Source organism: Eptesicus fuscus, chromosome 3 (genome assembly GCF_027574615.1).
Source record: "Eptesicus fuscus isolate TK198812 chromosome 3, DD_ASM_mEF_20220401, whole genome shotgun sequence".
Classification (NCBI taxonomy): domain Eukaryota; kingdom Metazoa; phylum Chordata; class Mammalia; order Chiroptera; family Vespertilionidae; genus Eptesicus; species Eptesicus fuscus.
The window spans coordinates 16,133,939-16,161,034 of NC_072475.1; the positions used below are offsets into that span (position 1 = coordinate 16,133,939).

At 36.5% G+C, this 27,096-nt stretch overlaps 1 long non-coding RNA gene across 1 annotated transcript; it reads left to right on the top strand.

Moving 5' to 3' along the window:
- On the top strand, window positions 1-24,137 carry LOC129147715 (uncharacterized). The gene is made up of 4 exons (XR_008554983.1): window positions 1-28; window positions 12,074-12,174; window positions 14,727-14,974; window positions 23,775-24,137. It is a non-coding gene; the product is annotated as an uncharacterized LOC129147715 (long non-coding RNA).
- Window positions 24,138-27,096: the final 2,959 nt, after the last annotated feature.

Here is a 27,096-nt window from a genome sequence, read left to right on the forward strand (position 1 = left end):
CTCCGGGACAGAGCTTCATTTCTCCCGAGTGAGTTGGGGTAATGGAGAAACATATGTCTCCAATATCCTTTCTGCCCTAATTAAGCAGAAAAGCCTCAAATGTTCTAAGGGCTGGCGCCATCCGCACGCTCACTTTCCTGCTTCGTGTGTAATCCTGTATGAAAAATTATTATAATAACACCACACAGGTTGAAGCACTTGCTATAAACACAGTGCTCAACAAGTTACGTGGAATTTTCTCAATTCTTTCAGCAATCCTATAAAGCAGTTACAGTCCCTCTCGATATTTCACAGTGAGAAAACTGAGGCTTAGCTGGCTCACGTAGTAAGGGACACAGAACAAACGCAACTACAAGTCTGTCTGACAGATTCCACTTTGTTAACAATACTAGACTGCCTAAATGTGATGGGCTACAATATAGAAAATCTTAAATTTAAATATTGATGACGGCCCGGTTCAGGCCACTAACACATCTTATTGTGTAGAACAGTAAGTCTTACATTAAAGAGCGTTATTTATCTTTTGAAATAACTACATCATTTTTAAAGAGAAAAATATAAACCTCTGGGGGAAAATTTCTGTTAATTTTATGTATACTAGTATGCATCCAGGATAATATGTTTATTCCAAATATGAACTGGTTATTCTTATAAACAACGGTAGCATTATTATGTATTAAATTATGCTTTAAACTTATGGACAATATTCAGCTCTAATTAAAAATTCTAATCAGCTCTTTTGTAAGAATCTTGCTAAGTATTCGTACTGTTTCTCCCTGCTATTTTTTAAAAGATTATCTTTATTTAGTAGTTTGAGTACCATATTGGAACTTAGGAGTCTAGATAATCCTCTTCAGCTCTGTTACAAAATTCCTCCTAAAACATGAAGTAGTTCAGCTTAAATGTCTGAAATACTGAAAAATGTAACTGGAAAAAATAAGTGAACTTTATGTGTATATATGTTTAATTAAAGTGAATTCTAAATTGTTAATTTAAGAATCTATTGACTAACCATTTCTAATATTATTTTTAAAACTTGCCTAAGTAGTTGTTCAATAAAACTGTGATGTGGGGCAATCATGCTATTTTAGGACTTGGAAGTGAATGCTGAAGTTCTAAGGAATCTCCTTGAGGAGAGAGTTAATCTCAGAATGCCCTGGAAACATTGTGCTGACTAGTTGAATTCCCTCCTTGTGGGCTCTTCAAAATTGTCTATTGAATAATTCTCTATTATCTGTTCAAAAGGCACATTGCATTAATTTCATTTCTTTGAAGAAAAATAATTATTTGTCTTTTCTAATTAAAGGATTTACTTCCCATGTTAATTTTATTCAATCTTACTCAAGGAATTCATTTTACTTTAAATAATTTGCAGAAGGGATTGGTCTATTCATTTTAGTAATCTACAAGCAACGAGAACTCAATTCTTCTGAGGAAACAGGAACAAATGTTATCTAGATTGTTAATTGGTATTATGCAAGGACAGACATTTTACTCTTCTTCCCTTTTTGAACTTGATTGCAACCTCTCCGTTGTTAAAATTAGCAACAGTTATTTGTTATTCCTTCTTTTCTACAATACTGTACAGAATTAAATAACTGTCCTTCTTTTCCCCAAATTCACTGATTTTCACTGTTGATATCTAACATAAAGCCAGAGTCTCTTATTAAGGAATGAAGGAGCTCTTTCTCCTTGAGCACAGGACTGAAGGGTGAGCAGACATCTCCCTTGCAAAGAGCAAATGTTCAAAAGTGAATGCTAATCAATGAATACTTCCAAGGTCTGGGGAGCTTAATGAGGTTTAGAAACTGAAGTTCTGATATTCCAGCAAGTAGAGGGCATGACTCCACCAGCATAGATATTTCCTCAGTGAAGATACATTTTTCATGTAACCCAGATATTGATGAAGAAATATCTAGAACCTATCCAATAGCTTTCGATGATCCACTGACAATTACGGAGCTTTAACAAAATACTGAAATCATTCTCACATGCCTCAAAGAAAAGTTATATATTTTCATATTAAAATGCCGTTGGGGGCAAATGAAAATATTTTATCCTAATTGAAAATTTTAATTACTTGGAATGCTGATGGAAGGAAAGATCCCCAATAGAGTACAAATGTATTACATTAACAAGGGAAAAAATGGTGCATTCGACATCTAGGCAATTTTTCTAAAACATGATATTCAGAATGTCTAAATTTTAACTAGGGTTTATATTACAAGTGTGAGTATCCTCTTTGTGGCTTTGTAAATCAAATTGAATTCCTTATATGATATTGTCTCCATTGTTCTAGCATAAGACTTTAAATATTCCAATATTAAATTTCCAATACTCTCACATCTCTACCTTTGATAACCAGGTCTTAAGAAACTAAAGTATGAAAATGCTTTCTCTTGGCTCATAGTATTAATTCTGTACTGAAATTGTTGCCAATTAGCTCACAATTATCTATATATTCTTATTCAGTAAATAGCACTGAATAAGAATAATGTAGCATTATATCCACCTTCTGTGTGTGTTTATCTGTGTGTGTGTGTGTGTGTGTTGTGTATATTTTGAGTTGTAAATAGTGAATAACTTGAAAAATTATTTTTAATCCTTATACTTATGTGTGCTAATTTCAACCAGCCATGCTTAAGAAATTGCAGACCCAAAGACTCTCAATGCCCTGGGTAAGGCTTAACTATATTGCTAACTCATTCGACCTCTATGTACTTGGAGGTCCTAACAGCTGACCACTCAACAAGATCCAGAAAGAGAGGTAGTACTTGATCCTGCACTGGCCTCCAGAAAATCCAGTTGTAGCTTTTTGTCTCAAATAAAAGAATAACAGATCTTTTCTTAATTGAACTACATCAGTTGGGAGCAAACATTACAATCAGAGAATAAAATTACAACTAGGAGAGCAATTGTTTTGTGTATGCCATGGGTATGATTGCTTCTACACTCACCTGAGCCAAAACTTACAGCCTGTCATTCTGTTTTCGTCTTGAACTGACATATAAAACCTGAACCTTTTCTACCAGGGAAGTATAAAACACAGCAGATGTGAGTTTAATAATAAGTATAACATGCTAGCTGTTCAAAGAAGCACAGCTCAGCTATATCTCTTGTAATTGTAGAAAATTGTTGAAAGGAAGATAAACCAGCATAGGTAAGCATCCATGGCTCTATCATGCTGTCCCAAGTTAGCCCGAAGATCTCAGTGCTGCACACTGAAAACCCAAGATGAATCCCTCCAGAGAAGAATATTGGCTTTCATTTGGGGAGCTTTATATTCTAAAAATGAACACATTTTACACAATATCATGACATATCAAGAGATGTGGCAGAGAAATCTATCACCAATTCACTAAAATAAAAATGAACATTTAATTCAGTAGTTTTTTTTAACTGTTTGCAGCTAAAATAACTCTATAAAAATTGGTAAACGGATAGTAGTGTGTGGCACATTATTTCCTAATACCCTTTTCATGTTTATTATCGATATTTTTTTTTAAGAAATGCCTTTTTACCTAGGCCCACACTCACAGGGAACTGTATTATAATAAAATTACTAGCAAAATCATTCTATCTGAAGTGAAGAAGAAGCATTCAATGCTAAAAAAAAAAAAAAAAGGATTGGATAGAACATTGCATTGCAATGTTTTGCCAACAATTAATCATGGATAATTTCTAAATGAATTGGAGAAAACTAATCAGCCAATTTGTAATGACTAGCACACATAACGATAGAATTTATCATCGAGGTCCAAAAATTAGAAAGCCTCCCTGGCTTTGTTTTTGTTTACAGTGTATACAGGGGATGAATCTTTAAATCCCAGGCTCGGTATTTACCTCAGCTTCACCTGACAGATGTAATAATCCAGTATTTTATTTGAAAAGGCTGGAATTTATATATACACATGGCAGTTGAACCCCAGAGGCTGACACCAGAGGATGCCAGGAGAATGCTGACATTTAAGGCTGCCATGGATTTGTTCCCTAGCAGAAGAAGCATTTAAGTGGGTCATGGCCCAAAGGTATTGAACTCCTTCCCTTGCTGACAGCTATTTACCGGCACACAGTCCAGTAAAGGAAGAAGAGGATTAAGGAACTCCAGTTGATCAGAAAATAGCATTCAAAGTTGAAACCTGTCTCTACTCCCAGGACTCAGCTTTCGAAAATCTTTTAGCAAAACCATTGTCAAGGGATGGCATAATCACAGGATGAAGTAAGGAGATTTAAAATTCTTAAGCAGACACAAATGCACTGAGAGTCTAAGTTTTAAGGGCTCATAGGAAATAGCCATGTGCAACTGAATCACAGGGAATAGTCATTGATCCTTTCAAACTGCCTCAAAATGTTTCAGAAGAAAATAGATCTTCCCATTATGCAACCCCAGATGGAACATATGTGTTAGAGAAATGTGAAATAATGGAATGTGCACTCTATTTAATTTGAAATTATAATTCATACCAGCCATAAAAATATGCAGATAAGACTATTTTTGTTAACCAGCAAATTAATGTGCATTGGATATTACAGAATGCAAACATTTGTATTGAATGAGCTATGTTCAGTGGCTGTTTATTCCCTTAGAGTTTTCATTCAATCAATTACCTCTACAAGTTGAAAAATAAAAAAGACTTAAGCAAAATCTAAGTGATGGAAACAAAGAGTAAAGAAAAACTGCACTAAATCTTATATAAGTGCTTTTCTCTTTTGTATTTTCTAATTGAAGGGTTTTCTTCTATTTGGGGTGGTTTGTTTTGATAGGGAAGATGGGTGTTTCTTGGGTCACCTCAGGGTGAAGACATTTCCCATGAAGCCTATGTAAAATGAACTGAGAGTCATTTCACTGTAATAATTACAGTGAAAAGACCAAAAACTTTCATCCCTAAGATTCAATTTTTTTGAAAGTTTGGTTTCAAAAATAAAATGACATTAGTAAGTGATAATCATGTGATAAGGACTCTTCTGAACAATTTGCAAATTAACTCAATGACAGTTACAAACACCTGTGGAAGGGGGTTCAATGAGTTTCACCATCTAATAGAGAAGGAAATATAAAAGTTTAATGATTTGACCAAAGTCACATAGTCCACAATGGTTGTAATGTCAGAAATTGAACTTAAGGCTGTTAATTCTTATTTACATGAGGGAAAAGGAGAATGTTGGTAGAACATGCACTGGCCCTGAAGTCAGAAGACACATGTGCATGTAAGGATTTGATGTGATCCTCAACTCTGAGCTCCTTCCCATCTATAAAGTAGATTAACAATCCCCATCTCATAGTTACTCTGCATTAAATAAGGGAAAGGTTGTTTTGCTGAACTGTTAAGTTCTGTATTTGATATAAAATTCTGTTTTATATAAAACAATGTTTTCTAAAGCTCCTGAAAGAAAGTCATAATTCATTTGATCAATATCAGCCTTTTCCCTTTCTTTTCCTAAGTGAAGGAACAAAAATAGCAACAGCTCTTCTCAGGTATGGCCTTTGGGTCAGAAAGCAAATTACGTTCATATATTTTTATTAGTTGGAACATCCATTCTTCATTTACAAATGAGGTCCATATAACTCATCTATATGAAGAATATAATTATCATACATATTTTGAGAGCTAGTTTTGTTTCAAAAAAAGAATAAGACACATGCTGGAATATATCTTAAAATATTGAACAGCTTTCAAATAATTGATAGAAATGTTTAATTTATGTTAACATGTGGTAGTTAATTTTTTGGCTTACTAAGCCTAACAGCAAAAACAGTGCAAAATAGCTCATCAAAACAATGGTTTTTGACATTTATAAATAAAAATTGTGAGACAAATGCAAATATAATGGGGGTCAGGCCTCTGAATATTAAAAGGCGACCACAATAGAATTTTTAAAATTATATAAATATATCACATAATAACATTGTTGCCATTGCAAGCCATATACTAATATATTCAAGTTTGATCACATTCTATGTTTAAAATTTTGATATTTTTTCAAAATGCAACCAAATGAAAGGTAAGACTTCAACCTTACTGACTCCTCAAAATATGGCTTGTACTCAAAATATATCTTTTAATGTTTTGCATTATTGCCTCCTTTCTTCGTCAAACAACTCTATCAAGAAAGTGCTATTATTATATCCACTTTGAAGATGGTAGAAATGTGGCAGAATGTTTACTTAAGTCATCCAAGTTCCCAGAGCTTGTGAGTGTTAAGTCAGCTGTGCTATGCAATGAAGAAATCTGGCTCCAGACTTAATATGCTTAGTGACCCTCCTATAGTCAAGTGTATTGATCTCTGAGATCAATCAGAAACAATGTCACAATCCATTTTTCTGATGCATTGGCCAGTATTCTCAAAGGATGCTCAGAGAACCAGGCATCTATAAACCATGTTAGGAGACTATACCAAAAAGTGCCTCCTTGGATCACCTAGCCAACTAAATCTGCATCCCTGGTAATAGGTCTGGAAATCAACATTGTTGAAAAAAAAATCAAACTTTAACAAAATTCCCAGTTGATTTTTAACACATGAAATTTGAAGAAAACACTATATGCTTTCTAAACAGATCCATGTCTATGTTCTTAGCCCTTAAAATATGTATAGTAGGCAAGCTCAGTAAATATAGGAATATCTAATGAAATAAATTATAAAAGAATAAATTAGTGCATGAATGAATCATTATCTCCATAAATCAGTAATAAATAAAAGAAAAATATTTGCCATAGTAGACAGTTCATGCATATATATTAAATCAGCCCAATCTTCTTGGTCTCTTTCCTCTCATTCTGCTTCACCTGTTCCACCACAATGACAATCACTCCTGGCCACAGAATTTATGAAATCTAGATGTGAAAGAGTGTGGATTTCTTTTAAAAATATATATATAGTTAACTGCTTTGAAAAACAAAATAGAAGTCCCCTGTGAACCTGTATCAAAAGTGCCATGCTTAATGCTTTTAGAATTAAACATAGGGAGGGAAATTAAAATTCTCTCATTTTTAAGAACAACTAAGGATCCCAGTACAAAAATTTCACATGACCCTGAGTGGCATCGCCAACACTCTGTAACAAAATGATAATTCCTTTCCCACAACATTAGATATGTATGCCTTTGTATGTGAATGTTTAACTTAGGATGCTATGTTGAAATTATTAGAGAAGGCCACCTATCTAAAGTTATCTGTAGCTTTCCCGAATTGTGTGGTTGGCATTCCACGACGATGAGGCAGGTTCACCAATAAGAAACCCAAATTGGAAGGCCAACCAGGGACCAACTGTTTCTCTGGATAATGAGACTGAACATCAAAGATCATCCTGGTTGTGCCCAGACAGTACTGATTAATGGTGGACTCTGCCCCATGTAGGCATCCCAGCACGAAGACATCCCTTTATTGGACTACAAGCTTCAACGTGTCTTAGACTCTTTGGGCTGCCATAACAAATGCCATAGTCTGGATGGCTTACAAACAACAGAAAAATTTGTCCTCCCAGCTCTGGAGGCAGGGACATCAAGACACCTGCAGATTTGGTGTCTGGTGAGAGCTCCTTCCTGGTTCATAGGTTACTGTCTTCTCCCTGTGTCCTCTCATGGTAAAAGGAATGAGAGAGCTTGTTGGGGTCCCTTTTATCAGGACATTCATCTGATTTATGAGGGCTTAACCCTCCTGACCTAGTCACCTCCCATAGGCCCTTCCTCCAAATACCATCATGTTGGGTAAAAGGTTTCAACATACACATTTTGGAGGGACACAGACATTCAGTCTATAGCAGTAAGTTAAGTTCTGAAACCAGAGGATTCTCTGTTGAGATTTCGTCTTAATCTTCTACCTGTTTAATTTTAGTTTGAGAGGAATTATGATGAACTATCTGAATAGAAAAATAAATAGCAATAGAAAGTACATTTACAGTTGCTCAAATGGAAAATCGTACAACAATTAACAAATAATAATATAAGAATAAACTCTGTTTCGTGTGCTCACAATTGCAGACTATTTTGCCCCACGCTGTATTTTGAACTTTTGATCGACTAGCTGAATGACAGAGAGAACCATGCAAGCGATCCCACACTCACTCTAATAAAGTATGTCATTTTCATGGTAATGTGCTTTGGTGTTGTGTGATGGAAGTGAGTCCCCTCTCCCAAGGACCCTAAGGAAGTTGTCATTAAAGAAAACCTAGCATTAATTACTTGGCCTAATTTATTTAAATTACAAATAACTTATTTTATAACTTAATTGCCATTTGGAGTAAAAAATTGTAAGAACAAATGGAAATGCCTGTAAGGAGGGAAAGGCTCAGAAAGCATGTGTTTGGTTCGCACAAAGAGCCCTGTGGTGCCAGGTTTTATTACTATGGTAAATAATCTGCCAGCAAGCACACCAAGTGCATCTGTGCCAAGAGCTAGTGAGGGGCAAAGTAGGATAAATACCATTCTTGGAAAAGAACCATCATTGATGGAGACAGCAGAGAATATGTGGGAATCATTTCTTTTCATGGAGTTGGTCAAATGGTACTTGAGATAACTAAGAGAAGAGTTCGTTAATATTAAAATTTAAGCTGTGTCATTAGAGAAATAGGAATTTTAACAACAGAAAAGATTATTACAGTGAAGTAAGAATGTGGGAAGAGGAGACTCAAGTGAATACAATGTTGTGTTAAATTAAGGACTATGCTCACCAGAAGAGGGGATTTAATAAAATTAATGTGTCCTGAAGTGGGCAACTTTTATAATCCTACTTTTATGCAAGAATTTTCTGAAGGCTCAATTGATCAAATAGCTCATCTTAACTATTGCTTTTAGGCAGTGCATTGATTATTTTGCAACAGTGAAATAATTATGTTTTAAGCAGAAAAAAAAGTTATATTATTAGCAATTATTGTATCACTTGACTTTCTTACTAATTAGATCTTTAAAGAATTAAAAAATATATTTTAAAGAAAAATAAAGCTATCTAGAATTTATATGAATAGGTGATAACAATAACTTAAAGTATTATTTGAGGTTTGAAAATTCACATTTATCCACAATGCGTAAATACTGTCTAATTGAGCACTTTGCCTAGGAATCCAGTGACTCCATGGTGCTCTCTCATTATAAGAATTCACAACCACCCTGGCCCCTTCCAAAGTATCCCATGTGGAAACTTTTATATCCTTTAAGTTATTATCTCAAGCTTCTAATATCTGTCCTCAAGTGATTTGGTTAAACCTCTCTGAACTAGGTTACACTGAAATCTATTCAGAATATTTTACACTTATGAGATTAAGATGATTCCCAGTCTCTTCCTATGCTATAATTTTCTACCTCTTTTTAGAAATATATTTTTATTGACTTCAGAGAGGAAGGAAGAAGGCAAGAGAGATAGAAACATCAATGATAAGAGAATCATTGATCAGCTGCCTCCTACATGCCCCAAACCAGGGATCAAAACCTGAGCATATGCCCTGACCTGGAATCGAACCGTGACCTCCAAGTTCATAGGTTGAAGCTCAACCACTGAGCCATGCCCAGCCAGCATGTTCTATGTTTTAATCTAACTAGTCTGTTCTCATCCAACCATAAATCCAGTTAATATACATCTCTCCTTAATCTGTCTTTCTGTTAGTCATTATTGATCATAATGCATTTGTAAGTCTTAATGTGTAGAAATAACTGCTCTCCTTTCAAAATCCTGTTTCTCTATGAAAAGATGATAAATGGTATTTGAATTAGAAAAATGATGCAGGAAGTGTGAAAGTTCTGGGAAATATTACATTTTGATAATTTTGATAACTCTAATACTTATATGTTTTACATTAAAATAAAAAAACTCATTCACTACTTTTATCTAAAATTCTTCCAAAAATTTATTATACATACTTAGAAAAGACTGCATCAAGGAAAGAATAAAGACTGCTGGGTACCTCTGTCTTGTTATCATCAACTAACCTGTTCCCTTGCCGATTATCTCTGGGCACATCTTTAAAACTCATTGAACTACAGTTTCTCTATTAATATGATTACAGAAATGATTGCTTCCTTTAGCATGGAGGTATTAACAGAATTAGTCAAACATTTTTAATGGAATGAACTATTTAAATGCAAAGCATTATAATAAAAAAGGCCATTTTCCATGGGTAAATTTGTAAAAGCAAATACAGACATGAATATGAATAAATGTGCAATGGCCAGCAATAATTCCTAAGGATCATTTAAGAGATTCTATCTGGAATTGACTAAAAAGGGAGAATTGACTTTTAAAGCAGATTGTTTTCAATGGTGTTTAACCATAGGAAAGAAGATTTATCCAAAATAATACAGAACACAGATTAATTAAAAGATTTCAAAGAAAACAATATGGATTAAAAGGCTTCATGACTTTAAAAAAAAACAAATGAAGGTTCTACCACATTCCACTTGAAAGCATTTTTTAAATGATAATTTGAAGTCATTAATTAAATCTAGTGCAGTGTTCTCCTCATAGTGAAATTTCAACTTCCATTTCATCATGGCTGCAAAATCATGATATGAGGTTTTCTGTTTAGATTTATTTCTAGACAAATGCTCACCATGTGTCAATATTTTATCCCACAGGTCCCAAATTTATATAGTAAATATATGCTTACATGCATGCACATATATTTTGCATGTAATTGGAGTGTGATTTGTTATTAGATGTTTCTTCTTTTCTGTTAATGTCCTGAGGCTCAGAACCAGGTATAGTTAATAGTGTTGGCAATTATTTATAGAATGCAGTGAAATGAAGGTCCTTAAGAAAGAAAGAAAATGAGGAGGCAAGAATTTCTCTCTTTTTAAAAATATTTTGGTTTTATAACATTGAAAAAAAAATTTTAATCCTTCCTCACCCGAGGATATTTTTTCCCATTGATTTTTTTTTTAGAGAGAGTAGATGGGAGGGAAAATGGGAGGGGAAGAGAAAGAGAGAGAGAGAGAGAGAGAGAGAGAGAGAGAGAGAGAGAGAGAGAGAGACATTGATGTGAGAGGAACACAACACATCCATTGGTTTCCTCAAGAGTGCACCCTGACCAGGCCTGGGGATTGAACCTGCAACCTATGTATATGCCCTTGACTGGGAATCAAACCCATGACCATTCAGTGCATGGGCCCACACTCCAACCACTGAACCACACCAGCCAGGGCCATAACATTCCTTTTTTTAAAAAATTGTTCTTTTGAATTTCTGTGGTAAAAAGAACTCATATCATAACATGTGGGTAAACTAGTAAATCTGGAATTTACTATCATTATACTATTAATTGGTAAATTATTTGGCAATATGTTTTCTACCTCTTTAATAATCAGAGTTTATTAATGAAAATGTACAATTTTATAATGATGGAAATCTTTGATAAGCCAGGAATTATTATAAGCTGAGTTCAACAGACCTTAATCATAGAACAAATTTTACTGAGATTACCAATTTACCAGAAAGGAGGTTTTAATAAAACTTAGAAATGGAAAATTTTCTCATCAGAAAGTAAAAGTCATTGAATTTAACTTCTCAGGGAACCTCTTGATCTACATGTAACAACATTGTATATGAGAGCACCACCCTGTAACCAGGTCATCTTCCTAACTTTGACTTCTGAATCTGCCACTTACTTAGTGACAGTGAACAAGTTAATTACCTTCTCTGTTCCTTGGCATCCTCTCCATAATAAGGAAATAGTATTAATTCCTGACTCACAGAATGCATATGAGGGTTAAAGGAGGTCATGTTTGTAAAGTGTAACTACTTATGGTGTCTGTCACATAGCTATATGTGTGAGTATTTATACATATATATGTATGGCATTTAGAGTTTATAAATAAAAGTTTGTAAAATAAAATAATTGTGTGTCCTTAAAGCTGAAAAGGAAAACAAAGACATCATTACAGAAAAAAAAAAAAAGGATGCAGAGTAAAAAAGGTTTTGTGCCAACATTGAGAGAGGGAATAAGTATGTGAGTTAAAAAAAAAATGTTTTGTTAACATTTGTTACAGTCATAGCAGAGAGCCTGGTACAGAACCAAAAATAAATATTAATGTCTTTCTCTTTCTTTTTTCCCACCAAATAATGTATTCTTGTTATGTTTTATTCAGGTTATTAAAAGCTTTTGATATCAATCCTTCTTGAAGCTCAGAATACTCATGCAACTGATCATCAAAATACTGAGAGGAATGTCTACAAATATGTTTGGAAGGTATTTCAAAATGTTTTTCTTCAATGTGGAATAAGGCAAAACAGTTTTTCCTTAAGATAATATGATCACATTTGAAATGTTGAGAAGTTCTTATCTGCATATATATTTACATTTTTTAAATTATTTATCTATGCTACTACATAGTTGTTAGAGATTGAGAAATGACATGATTCATATATCGAGGAGGACAAAGGCAGAAACAGACACCCGAGGTGACACTGACTGGAAAAACCCTTGCTCCTCCAATAGAGATGTTTTGTCTGTTTGTTTTTTTAATGTATTTTTATTGATTTCAGAGAGGAAGGGAGAGGGAGAGATAGAAACATCCATGATGAGAGAGAAACATTGATTGGCTGCCTCCTGCAGCCTCCTACTGGGGATCGAGCCTGCAACCAGGCATGTGCCCTTGACCAGAGTTGAACCGAGGACACTTCAGTCAGCAGGCTGAAGCTCTATCCACTGAGCCAAACCGGCTAGGGCCAGAGATGTTTTTGATTACTGACAGAAGCCTTTTGTTCTATGAACATTTACCTTATGGGATTTCTATGTTCTAACCTCTTGATTTTTAAATTATTTTAAAAAGTATAAGAAACATTACAATATATATAGTCTTTCTTTAAGCACCATTCAAAGAGAAGGCAGTAGATAAGATTTGAAAACCTAACTATCCATAATTTTAAGTTCACATTTGACTGCGAAGTCTTTCTAATCAGGCAGATCAGCTGATTGCAACACAACATGGTTGGCCAATCAACGTGAATGAAAATTTCAATAAAAATAACTTTTCTGCTGGCATGCAGCTACACTACTGGACTTGCCTTGAAGAGATTGTAGTGTTGACATTCCAAAGATGCCATCCTTTAATTTTTGGCCTCTCCATAAATAGATACTATTCTGTATAATGTTAATCACCATTTCATAGGGATTTCTTTTCCCTTAAAATCTCTAGCATCTGCCGAAACCGGTTTGGCTTAGTGGATAGAGCATCGGTCTGAGGACTGAGGGGTCCCAGGTTCGATTCCGGTCGGGGGCATGTACATTGGTTGCGGGCAAGTCCCTGGTGGCGCGTGTGCGGGAGGCAGCTGGTGGATGTTTCTCTCTCATCATGTTTCTAACTCTCTGTCCCTCTCCCTTCCTCTCTGTGAAGGATCAATAAAATATATTAAAAAAAAAAAAAGATGTCAAGAAGATTGGGGAAAATCTCAGTAAAAAAAAAAAAAAAAATCTCTAGCATCTTACTTTTTACATTCTATTAAGGTTCATTTGTTTAATTTCTTCATTCTTTCTACTACTCCATTTAAATCAAGAACACTTAAATGGCATGTAACTTCATAGGCACTCTTCTTTTCTAGCTGTTGGATCCTCAGCTCTTTTCCTATGATCAGCTTGTAACTCATAACTGTTCACAAAGAATAATGCATTCCTTTGCACAGCCCTTTCCCCCTGTTTCTTTTGTCAATTCTTTGCATGAATCTGCAGAGTTGGCATTACTTAACTCTGACTCTGAATTAAACCTATCAGGGACTTGCTTATTTTTGCTTCTTATTTTAAGCAGAATAACATCATGAGTTTTATGAATCAAAAGACTAATGAGCCCATCTGTCATATTCTGCAAGAATGCCACAGTGAATCATTTTTTTCTAACTTTAACTGGCACTGGGAAATTACTACATGTAAATAGATTCACTGAGATGTCAAAACAAGAGGGTTGCATAAAGGAATTTTACAGTTTCTCCACAATGTTTGGCTGGGCTTGGAGCTTACTTAGACAATTGGGAGAAGTCTGGGCACTAGAGTTTAAGCAAGATGTTCAGGTTTTGAAGGGGTTGAAAAGATGTATGAAAAAGTTGGAAAACAGAATCTTCTCTCAAGTTAGCAGTGGTTATAATGTTTGGAAAGTATTGTGTAGGTAAATGGAAGTCTGAAGAACAAATATAAGACCCCAGATAACACTATGAAACTAGAGCTCCAGAACATTTTAAATACTTGCTTTAGCCTGCCTGGCATGGCTCAGTGGTTGAGCGTTGACCTGTGAACCAGGGTCCTATTTCTGTCAGGGCTCATGCCCAGGTTGTGACCTTAATCCCCAGTGGGGGCATGCAGGAGGCAGCCTATCAATGATTCTCTCTTATCATTGATGTTTCTATCTCTCTCTCCCTCTCTCTTTGTTTTTTCGAGATATGTATCAGTGAGGGTTCTATTAGGGAAGCAGAAACACTTAGTAGTATGGAATTAGGAATTTATTTGAGAGATGAGACTCTTCACAATTTTGAGAGAGCCACAGAAGGAAAGATCAGGAAAAGTATGGTTGGAGGACCGAAGAAAAGTCACTAACAAGGAACCATGGGCAAGAGTTGGTCTATAGAAGACTGTTGCCTCTACATGTGGAAGTGACAGGCTGTATAAGTCAACAGGGCTGGCAACTGTGAATAGAAACTGAACCTAAAATGAGATAATGAAAAACAAATACGAGCCTATAAGGACAAACCTAACCTTGGGAGGATAACTGGAACTCATAGCTGTCGTTCTGCTTTTCTTGTTTCTAACCCTAGATGTAGCCTTGGGTGACCTTCACCTTGACACTGCATATGAGCCTGGACCACAACTGAAATAACTCAGGCTGCAGCCCCATGTCAATGAGATGAGTTAGTAGATCAGCCACAACCATGAGACCTACATCAACATCTGGCATCAACCTCCTACCTTACCAGCTACTGTTTCACATCCACCTTCCAATTCTCACAAATTTCTCTTGTGGCCAGCCAAGCCAAGAACCATATAGAGAAGCATACAGAGAAAGGTACTTGAAAAATAAATTTAGAGTTCAGTCCAGTGGTCGGCAAACTCATTAGTCAACAGATCGGCAAGAGGCAGCTCGCGAGCCACCGCGGTTTGCCGACCACTGAGTTAAACCATTCAGTTTAGTGTTTAAATCCAGACTACTGGAATCTTTTTCCTGAAACTACTGCTTATTGGCTCTGATACCTTAGGTTAGTTGCTCAAGGTTTTGTGCCTCCATTTCCACATCTCTAAAATGGGGATAATACGCAAACACAGGTGAAATTCCTAGAATTACACAGAGCATAGTATATGGCCATTATGTGTAAGTAATTATCTTTATATGCTTTACCTCATTTTATCCTATTTTCAAAAATAATGTCATGAAGAGATATCTTGGGATTTTCTCCCAAATTACATGCTTCCTATACTAGTTAGAGCATACTGTGATGTTTAAAAAGCATATTACAAAATATGAAGACATAGGGGTTTCACCTTCCCTTTACTTTCTGTTAAAGGATAATACATTGCTTTCTGCCTGCAGGTAGAAACATCAGTAGTCTGAGAATTCTCTGCCCAAAGCTGGCATTGTGATTTCATTGGGCATAACTAAAGAGATGTGTCTACAATAATTTTCCTTGGGGCAGTGACTGTTGAACTTAAAGCAGATGGAATCTAGTCACAGTCTCCATGAAACTTAATCCATTATCTTCCCGAACAAAATTTTATATCAGAAAAATCCTACTCAGTCCTTAAACAAAGAAGCTAGTCATTCCATAAATAGATTAAGAAATGCATTCAATAGACTGAGAGTACAATCCCCAAACAAAGGCATGGAAATTGCACGTTATCTGTTTTTCTTTAATGAAACTGTGTAGTTATCTTACAAAGACATACTGACCTCTGGCATGCTTAAATGAAGAAAACAGGGTATAATTTTATTAGTGAATGCTGAGAAAGCAAAATTATTACCTGGCCTGGGATAAGAATATCTGGTCTCAAAGGAGAACTTTTTTGAGGCTTTCCTTAACATTTAGGTGATTATTATCCCCACTATATTGACAAGGAAACTGACCTTCAGGGAAATTTAGTGAAAACTATCCACCAGGCCCAGCTGGCACAGCTCAGTATTTGAGCATCGACCTATGAACCAGATAGTCACCATTTGATTCCCGGTCATGGCACATGCCTGGGTTGTGGGCTCCATCTATGTGAGGCATGCAGAACATAGCTAATCAATGATACTCTCTCATCATTGATGTTTCTGTTTCTCTCTCCTTCTCCCTTCCTCTTTGAAATCAATAAAAATATATTTATTTTTTTTTAAACTATCCACCAGTTTGTAGTTAGTAACAAAAGGCCAAGATTTGAACTAAGGAAATAGGATTCAAATGCCACTATTTTCAATCTGTAAGCAAACTGCATTCCCTCTACAATCAGGATAGACACTGAAACTGGGACCAAGGTCTTGAAACACCAAATTCCAGATTCTTCTATGCAAAGACCAAGAATCCATTGGAAGCCCATTTAATATACTCCACATTTTTAATATTGCACTTCACATTGATCTTATATTAGGGCTGTTTGCCAAAATTAGTATTTATTGCTATTAATAATACTAGTACTATTCCAAAAATTAACATTTACTAGTATGTAATGTCCCCAACATTAGCGGTGTAATGCTTAATTGTGTAGTGGTCCCAAGTCTGATATTTCAAATAACAGTTACAAAAGAGAATTTCTGAGTTTCTCCCCAAGCTTACTCTTAATGGTCTTTGCATTTAGAACTTTAACTTACATATAAGTCACCTGGGGATCTTATTAAAATGAGTATTCTTGATAAATAATTCTTGGGTGACTCTGCATTTTACCAAGCTCCCAGATGACCTTCAGAGATCAAGCTTTGAATGGTAAAGCTATAACCCCTTCGAATTCTCCATAGACACTTCTTGGGGGTGAGAGGGAGAAAGTCCATGCACCAGAAAACCATTTAATTATATATTGCTGGAACTCACCACAGTGACTCTCAAAGGTGCCTAAAACCCAGGGTGACAGCCACATGGTGAATCTCACTGGCAGCATCATCCTCTCTCCCAAGCCTGACCATGCCATTTGTACTTAGCAGGAAGTCAAAGATCAAAATCTTATTTCATATAGCAGCAAGATCAAGTGTGCTTGTTATCTATTATACATCTTGATCCAGCAAGAGGTCACTGAGGATAACGACATCACTAAATGAAACTGGTAATTCTTTTAGGTAGTATATAGGATTTGTTATGTGCTAGAGATTGATTTGACCCCCACTACAACCTATGAATTTTTATTACACCTTTCAAATGTTGAAGATCTTTTTTTTTACCACATAGAATTAGCAAATTCAATTGAATTTGTATTCTATCCAACCACTAAATGCCTCCCAGCACCTAATAACAATGTTTAAAAATTTTTGTTATTGATTTTTAGAGAGAGAGAGAGGAAGGGAGAGAGAGAGACATCCATTTGTTGTTCCACTTAAATATGCGTTCTTTTGTTGACCCTTGTATGTGCCAATACCAGGGACTTGTGATATTAAGACAATGCTCTAACCAACTGAGCTACCTGGTGAGGGCTTCTTAATAAAAAAAACCTTGTTTTTAAGAAAGAAATTACAGCAAACTAGATAATGGTGTTAAGAAATGAATGTTGCTGGCCGATGTGGCTCAGTGGTTGAGTGTCGACCCATGAACCCAGGAAGCCATGGTTTGATTCCAGGTCAGTGCACATGCCTGGGTTGCAGGCTCCTTCCCCAGTAGGGAGTGTGCAGGAGGGAGCCAATCAATGATTCTCTCTCTATCATTGATCTCTCTCTATCTCTCTCTCTCTCTCTCTCTCTCTTTCTCTCTCTCTCTCTTTCTCTCTCTCTCTCTAAAATCAATAAAAATATATATTTTTAAAAAGAACAGAATGTTGTTATGGCCTTCCAAGATGCCTAACCCCCAATGTGATGGTACTAGAAAGTAGGGCGTTTAGGGGGTGATTAGATTGAGGTGAAACCCTTATAAATGGTGTTGGTACTCTTATAAAACAGAACTCAGAGAGATCTCTTACTTTCTCTGCCATGTGAGGCTAGGATGAGAAAGTGGCCATCTGCAATCTAGAGGATAGCCCTCACATACCTTGATGATGCTCACACCCTGATCTCAAACTGCTCAACTCTGGAACTGTAAGAAATAAATTCTTGATGTTTGTAAGCCATCCCGTCGATGGTATTCTTCTGCAGCAGACTGAAATAAGACAAATTGTGACTTTAGCAATATTGTTTAGGATTATTCTAAACATAAACTCAGTGATGTTAATGCTGGCTAGCATTGTCTCATCCAAACCATTCATTGTATAAATTAAGAAGCTAACACTTGAAGAACTGTTAGTTGTTTAAGGAAACATCTATAATAATAAAAACATAATATGCTAATTATACCAGTCAGCCGCATGACCTTCCAGATGACTTTCCAGACAAAGCCAGGGCTGCAAGGGCTGAGTCCCTTGCATGAATTTCATGCATTTGGCCTCTAGTTATCAGAAGAAGAAGGAGGAGGAGGAGGAGGAGGAGGACGAAGAAGAGAAATTATAGAGTATTGACTTCTAGTCTGGTGTTTAGGAAAGAATAGTCCCCCATTTGCATATACACATGTATATCTGATATAACTATAGAAGTCTAAGCAGGGTAGCTCATACTGCATTAGAAAATGACTCCCAGGCCCCAGTGGCACACAGCAACAAACATCCATTTCTTGCCTTTGTTGCATGCCTGCTGTTGGTCAGCTCTGACTCTCCTTCATATTATCTCCATTCTGTGACCCAGGTTGACACAACAGCCCATCTGGGAGATTGCTTTCCTCATTGCAAAGGGGTAAAAATGACTTGCTCTTACTCACAGTTCATTCATCAAGAAAATCACATAACATGGCAGGCTGTATTTTCCACCTGCCGGGAGGAACACTGCAAGTGTCCTGGCCAAGCTGATGTCAGTGGAGCAGGGAGAGATACTCTTCTACCAGGGTAGTGTAAATAGTACTATTTTTAAATGCTAAGATATTCTACAATTACAAGTAGTGTGACTCTGTTCCTTTTGCATAGATCTAGCCCTCATAAGATAACCTCAATAAACAGCCCATAGTCGGTCCATCTTCCTTCCCTGGTGGTTCCAATTTTAGCAAATTTTCTAGCAAAGATTGGTCAAGGTGATTTTGAAGTACTTAAATGAGAGTGCTCTCTCTTGTGAACTAATAATATAACTGTAAAGTAGCAGTTACATCATTTTACAGTTAGTAGATTAAGAGCAAAATGATACCTAGATCACATCACAGAGATGTATGGGCGGGAGTATGGGGGTGACAGATGGCTGGAGGGGTGCCACTTTTCCTGGAGCAGCAAGAGGCCACATGTAGAGCAAATCCCAAGCACAGGAGGGTGGTAAAGCTTAAGGTCACAGCCCATCCAGCTGTTGTATACAAGTGGATAATTCCCCTCTCACAAAGATGTGGCCACTGTCATTTCTACATATGTGACTATAAAATCACTAGAATTCCACAGCCCTGACAGCAGAATGACCACTTGGCCACTGCTACTGTAGATAAAAGTAAGAGATGGAGGCACTTCAGAATAAGGTACTGAATTCCTTCATGCATAAACCATAGAAGCAGGGTCTCCCTTCGACCCTCTGTTTTGGATATTTTCTGCCTGCTAGTCTCAAGTGTTAAAGAAATCAATGGATAAAATGAAACATGGGAGGGTGTGTTTGAGGGAGAGGAGAGAACGTATTATTTCTTGTGTGTTAATTGATCATGCAGGTAGGGTCCCTAGGCCTAGCCTCCTGCAATCAGAGCCGTCTTCTGCCCATTCGCCAGTCCCCAGGCAGGAACACTGCCTCTGCCGCCAGGCTGTCAGACTGTTGGGATCACCAGCTCATCCCTGGCTGCTTGGGGGCTCAGGCCTGCAGGAAAGCGGGCACCGGCGACTTCACCTCCATGTGCATGTGCTGGGCCGGCTGCTGATGGAAAGCGCTGCCTGCTCGGGGCCGCTTACATGGGCGCCACTGCGGCTTCTGCTGCCACTGGTCTGGGGCTGGAGGCACTGACGGAAGCTGCAAGGTGTGCCCACAACCTACCCTCCCCAGCATGAGCGGCCCCAAGCAGGCAGCGCATTCCATCAGCAGCCGGCACGGCACATGCACCTGGAGGTGAAGTCACAGGCGCCCGCTTTCCCACAAGCCTGAGCCCCCACGCAGCCGAGGATGAGCTTGTGATCCCAATGGCCTGACAGCCAGTCCGGTCCTCCCACCACCCACCCCAATTCCCCTGTTCACCATCGCTTATCCATCGGAGCCTGCGGGCTGGGGGCAGGGACTGAGAGGTACTCAATGCACCTCATGGTGACCGGTCATTTGGTCATCCTAGTTGTCACAGACACTGGCTTTATATATATATAGATTGCCAGACAAGCACAACTCCACTAAGGGAAGGTAGGCTTATATTTTTTCTATCAAATTCCTTGAAAATAGACATCGCATTTTTTGGCAATTAAGTTGTGTGTGTGTGTGTGTGTGTGTGTGTGTGTGTGTGTGTGTGTGTGTATGTGTATGTGATTTTGAGTAAGTGGCTGTATGTGTATATATGCATATGTGTGTTTATAGCTGGGTAGGCAGCAGTTCTGAATGACATATATAGCTGCCAATGATGACAACATTCCCTTAATTATTTTCTTAATATGGATCAGTTCACACTGAGCAAGAGTAGCTCCTGACAATCTGTTCAGATCATTTCACTTAAGAATTAATTTTATTTTCTATATCAGAAACATTTAGAGGATACAGATGTCTGAGGGGTGTGGGCTCTATTTTTATCTCAGAGTTACTGAGCTTGAATTTAATTAAATTGTGAACATACCAAACCTTGTTCAGCATAGATACTGATTTATGTAGTAGGAATCTTAAAATGTTTCAAAAATAGCTCTTTTTTGTAGTCTCCTGCTTCTGAAAATAAATTTATTAGATATTCTAATAGCATGCTTTAATCACAAATATGTTTTGGAATCTTTCTTACCAAATCTCTGTTTATTGTCTTTTTTTTTACAATATACAAAATAAATCTATTACCAGGTTATAAATACAAAATAGTTAGCCATTTACATACAATAAACATTAATATTTCAAGAAAAAAAGATTTTAAATGTAATAATATTCCCAAAACTGTACTAATGTAGTATAATATCACAAAAGTTGTAGGAAATATTAAAAATCTGCAAATAACAGGATTACTTTGACTATATTCTAAAATATTTTATTCCTTTGGCTCTATTTTTGTTCATCAGTTTATGTTGTTTATTATATTCCACAAGTGAGTGAGATCATGTGATATTTATCTTTCTCTGACTGGCTTACTTCGCTTAGCATAATGTTCTCTAGGTCCATCCATGCTATTGCAAATGGTAAGAGTTCCTTCTTTTTTATAGCAGCGTAGTATTCCATTGTGTCGATGTACCACTGTTTTTTAATCCACTCATCTGCTGGTGGGCCCTTAGGCTGTTTCCAAATCTTAGCTATTGTAAATTGTGCTGCTATGAACATAGGGGTGTATATATCCTTTCTGATTGGTGTTTCTGGTTTCTTGGGATATATTCCTAGAAGTAGGATTACTGGGTCAAATGGGAGTTCCATTTTTAATTTTCTGAGGAAACTCCATACTGTTTTCCACAGTGGCTGCACCAGTCTGCATTCCCACCAGCAGTGCAAAAGAGTTCCTTTTTCTCCGAATCCTTGTCAGCACTTGTCATTTGTTGATTTGTTGATGATAGCCATTCTGATAGGTGTGAGATGGTACCTCATTGTTGTTTATCTTCAGAGATCTCCATCTGGCTGTCATCACACCTGCTTATTTGCTCTGGCTGAACTTTGTATATGAGGGAGACGATACTAGGCTTACGGAAAATGCTGGAATGGCTTATTGTTTCCTTCTTACCTTCACAAAGAAGAGACTGTTTGCTTTAATTTCTAATAACATGTTGTTGTTTTTTGGTGAAAAAAAAAAAAGAGTAAAAGAGAATTAAAAGCAGAAATGTCCAAAATCTTGAACCTATCTTTTTGAGGAGTTTTATGTAAAACCTGGTGGAAATGTTACAATCAATATGACTTTTCTTCCATCCCAGTCTGTTCTATATTGACTCTGTTAAGATAGCTACAACACATAAGCATTAATCTTATAATCAATCATTATCTGTATATAGCTGATTAGCATGTCTTATTTCAAATCAATCTGGTATGAGTAGATAGGCTTTGTCTTCAGAACTAATGTCTTATAACCTCATTTAAACAAAATAAAAATCAGAGATAAGTACTTCCAAGGTTTTAATAGGACATGACATGTGCATATTCTTGAATGAATGAGATTATCATGCTCAATAACAAGGGAGAAAGAAATCAAAGCCACGTGGATATTTTAAAGTAAAAAAAACAAACAACAGGAAGACTAATTTTTAAAATGCTTTAGAATATGCTGCAAATAGTCTCTAAACACATCAAAGGATTTCACATTTTAGGTCAATATCAGCACTTCACAAATTAAACAATATTATCTCCATGTTATTAATGATAGAGATAAGTCACAGTGAGACAATGTCCTTAAGAGACCACTGCAAACCAGGATATGCCACATTGGGCTCTCCAAGCAAATGCCTTATGTTAGTAATACTAGGCCACCTAGTTCCACTGTCCAAAGGATATGTAAAATGATTTTAATTTTAATCTAGAATATTACAGAAAACTAAAGATTAAAATGGGATATAAAGACTTTCAAATTATTTTATTTAAATAATAAAAATTAGGAAAAATTTTTAAAGAAACAAAGAAAAAACTTACATGGATCTTTTAATTACTATTCTTGTGGAAGTCTCTTAAATTTAGAACTAATACATTCTTCCACTGGAATAATTACGGAAAAGAAAAAAATGTCATTAAAATATTGTCATTAAAGAATTGTTACTCTCGAATAAACAAGTAGCACTTTCTAAAGAAATTCTTTTTAAAGTGTTTTAAAGCACACCATTAATTAGATTTAAATTTTCTTTATCACAACTCATAGTTAGTGTTTTTCAATACAATATCCACCCCCCTACTTTTGTCCATAAGGAATATGTCTCAAGATCCTCCAGTGGAAGTCTAAAATCATAGATTGTACAGGAACTATATGTAGTATGTTTTCTCCTATATATACAGATCTATGATAAAATTTAATTAAAGAATTAGACACAGTAAGATAGTAACAAAACAAATAATAATAAAATAAAACAATTATAATAATCTACTATAATAAAAGTTATGTTAATATCTTTAAGGCCATTATTAAGTAAAATAAAGGTGGCTTTAACACAAGTACTGCTATAGGACAACAGTTGATCTGATAACTGAGACGGCTAGTAAGTGTCTAGTTGGTGGGCCTACAGCATGGATATTCTAGACAAAGGGTGATTCATGTCCTGGGAAGGACAAAGCAGAAAGCCACGAGATATCATCACACTACTCAGATCAGCACGCAGTAGAAAACTTATGAATTGTTTATTTCTGGAATTTTTCATTTAATGTTTTTGGGCAATGGTGACCAGGGGCAAGAGAAACTATGGATAAGGAGAGACTATTGTAAAAGTGAGGTAGAGGAGTAGTAAGCTGATTAAGTAAAATGGATGTTGGTTTTAATCTCGCGTAATAGTGCAGATATGAAAAGCCAGGGCATGTGGCTTGACTCTGCCATTCACAGCAAATACCTGCTCAGTAGCTTTTCCTCATTTTACAGCCTTCAGAAGAAAAGCAGGACATTCCAGCAAGCGTCCTCACAGAGATGATCCAGAGGTTGCACAGACCTTTTTCTCCACACCCCATCGTCCCTGATCCCAGTCACATGGGCACCAAATTGAAGAGAAGCCTGACAACCATGGACTGTCGCTGGTGCCCACTGGTAACACTCAGGGCGTCCCATCACCATGAGGACGAAGAGAGAAGGATCACCACAATTACGTTCACATAAATGTTTGCTTATTTTTACACACTTTCCCCAAGGATCTAATGTAAGGAATTCCTTGTAACATGTTACTATCCTGTTTAATTCCTTATGTCTGTCTAACTGGCTTTTCACCAAGCGCATGCCTCTCTCATTGATTGTATGGTCCTTAAACAATGACTTAACAATAAAGTTACATTTCTGGTTACTGTTACTTCATTTTGAATCTTCATTCCCCACTTTTAGCAGTCACAGCAGCATTACTTGAAGCAGTCATTAAACCCACAATTCTGGCTACAGTACAACATTATTTAACCAAAAGCACACTACATACCAGACCACTTTCATGTAGGAGCTGACACTCTTAGTAATAAGGAAGAAGCAGACAAGAGTGGTATAAAGAAGCCATGCATTTACCTAGAAAAAATAATATACGGTAGATTTATTCAGGTGGTGTCTAAAGAGACATAGTCATCAAAACCAAGAGCAAGTCTTAACTGGGGAATTTTGATGCCCAAACCAGCCCAGGAAATTTCAGTTTCCTAACTCTGTGATCTTTTAATTGGATCTTATCTTTATTCTTTCAGTTAGGGAAGAAAAAAAAAAAAAAGCATGAGCTTTCTGGAACTCTCTTTATGATAAGACCATGAAAATTAGGCATGCTGATCTGGAAAACTTGTCCTATGGAAAAAGCCACACTTGAGACAATACTTTGGCGATGATAGCAGGGCAATTAGACAAAGGAGCACTGGGAAAATTTGACAAGTAGACAGCCTCTCATTCAATATAAAAAAAAATATTTTGACCCCCAGGCACTAGTATGATTAAAGTTAAAAAGTAACATGGTGAGAAGATAAGTCCTGCCTGCGCTATAGTTGTGGCTGACACAACAATATAAAATCGTGGGGCTGTGAATTGGTTAGAATCCTGTATACACGGGGGTTTTCTTTGAAAATGACCTAAACTAACAACTGATAGGGAGGAACATGCTGATATTTTTTCAAAGCTCCCTACTAACCAACTAAGATGCTATAAAAAGGGTGCTAACCCCCCACTAGGAAAAACCAATCTCTCCTAGCCTCGTCCATTTTTCTTTCCTGAAATGCAGGTCTATTTGTGAATACCGCCATGAATAGAGATTTCTCTCCGAAACAGTTAAGTGTTATGCAGTTCAGCATGTTCTGGTATAATATGCCTTTTATCCAGAAGTTTCATAATCCACTTTACAGACAAAAGTAGATTAGAGAGATAGGTTTGGTGAGAGTGACTTTCATGTGGCCAGGTAAGAAGCCACCTGTGGGGTAGGAACAAAGGAAGAGGAGCTAGGAAGCAGCATTTGCATTAGCCCTGGAAGAGTAAATATGGCTTTACTGTCTCAGACAAAGGAAGGATAAAGAGAAGCCTCAATGAGAATGAAAGGTCAGTCACAGACATGAAGGAAAAGATCTTAAGAAAATGTCTTGAAAGACATTGTCTCACATGGGTGATTGTTTAGGTGAATATCTGAAAGAAATCTGGCGAAGAAAGGCTTTTTAATGTGAAGAGACATAAATCATATACTTGCCTTTGGAAGGGACCATGGAAATCATAAAGTCAGAACATTTTAGAAATGAAAGCGATTTGAAGATCAATAACTTTATTCTCCAGCTGAGAAAACTGAAACTCAAAAAGAGTTTGAGTGAAATGTCCATGGTTGTCAAGGAAGGGACAATGTCCATATGTAAAGGAGGCTCTACGGTCTACTCGTCTAGTGCTTTTTCCATAATAGCTTACCACCCTCTCTGCATGGCAAATACATTTTCTAGCAATTCAAGGAGTGCAGTTTTGCAATTAATTTCAAACAGAATATTCCACTATGAGGCATTATATACGGCTTACTTTATTATGAACCTGAAAGTAGTAGAGGAATCCAACTCTCGTTAGACAATGCAAGGGATTACTATTAATCCAAAGGATTCTTAATCGGTCTATTTTGTTTTTATGCATCCTTCTGCAAAATAGTATTCAGTTGTTAAAATAAAAAAAACAAACGCACATCAACCTTGAAAATTCCCTGCACAGACTAATCAGTAGTCATAAACAAAACTTAATTTAGCTTATTTTGCAAGACTAACTTGACCTGGGTCATTTCTTGCTTAGCTTCTGGAAGTATCAGCAAAACTTAAACTGTTTCCCAAGGTCAATATGAGGTAAGCACTGAAAAGTCTAATAGGATAACCAATCACTGTGAAGAGTAAACAGTCACTGCTTTCTTACTATACGTACTGCTTTATAAAGACATACCCCTGAGCCTTCTCCATGTTTTGGTTTGAGTGCTCCCAGTTTGCAAACTGTCTTCCTGGTGTATGCACAATAAACTTTTATTAATTGCTACCTCAGTGATTCATTGGTTTCACTGCAGCTATCTCTGAACTTTTGAAACAGCTGAAAATATTTTTACATAAATTAACTAATTTATATTGTTTACGCAGACATGTTCAGAGCCAGGAAGCTTTAATATGACATGTAAGTTAATTTTCAGGTAGAGTTTTAGTTGAATAAAATTGTGGTCTTTAGGTCATAAATTATATTGGATGGATTTGGGGGAAAAGTCTAAATTGAAGCTGAAGTTTAAAACATCATTCTCTAGGATCATTTAATTAAGTGACTTATAAATTAGTTATAAGGTGGTCAAAAATTCACCAGCAGGAAAAATAAAAGCACAAGCAAAACAAAACAGAACAACAATAAAAACAAAGTTCATGGCACAAACTTTGTCCAATACAAGGATATTAAGAGACTCGTTATGGCTCTTTTTCTGTCATTCACCTACAAACTCTCTCTTACCCTCAGTGTGTTGAGAAGAACTCCAAAAGGTTCTAATTTTCATTAGTACCTTGCAATTTGTAGAAAAGTAGGTCCAATTGGTGAGTAGGCAGCCTGAGCAAATATCAGGTCTAGCAACCCTTAATGGCTAGTGCCTGCTAGGGGATCTCAGTAGGAATGAGAGGAAACCAAAGGGACTTGTGATTGTCTCAGTGTTACTCATCAAATGGTAGGGAAGAGTGTGCAGCATGGTGGCATCCCACACACATTCATGAACAGAATATTAGTGCAAGGAAAAGGTGTTTAACAAAAT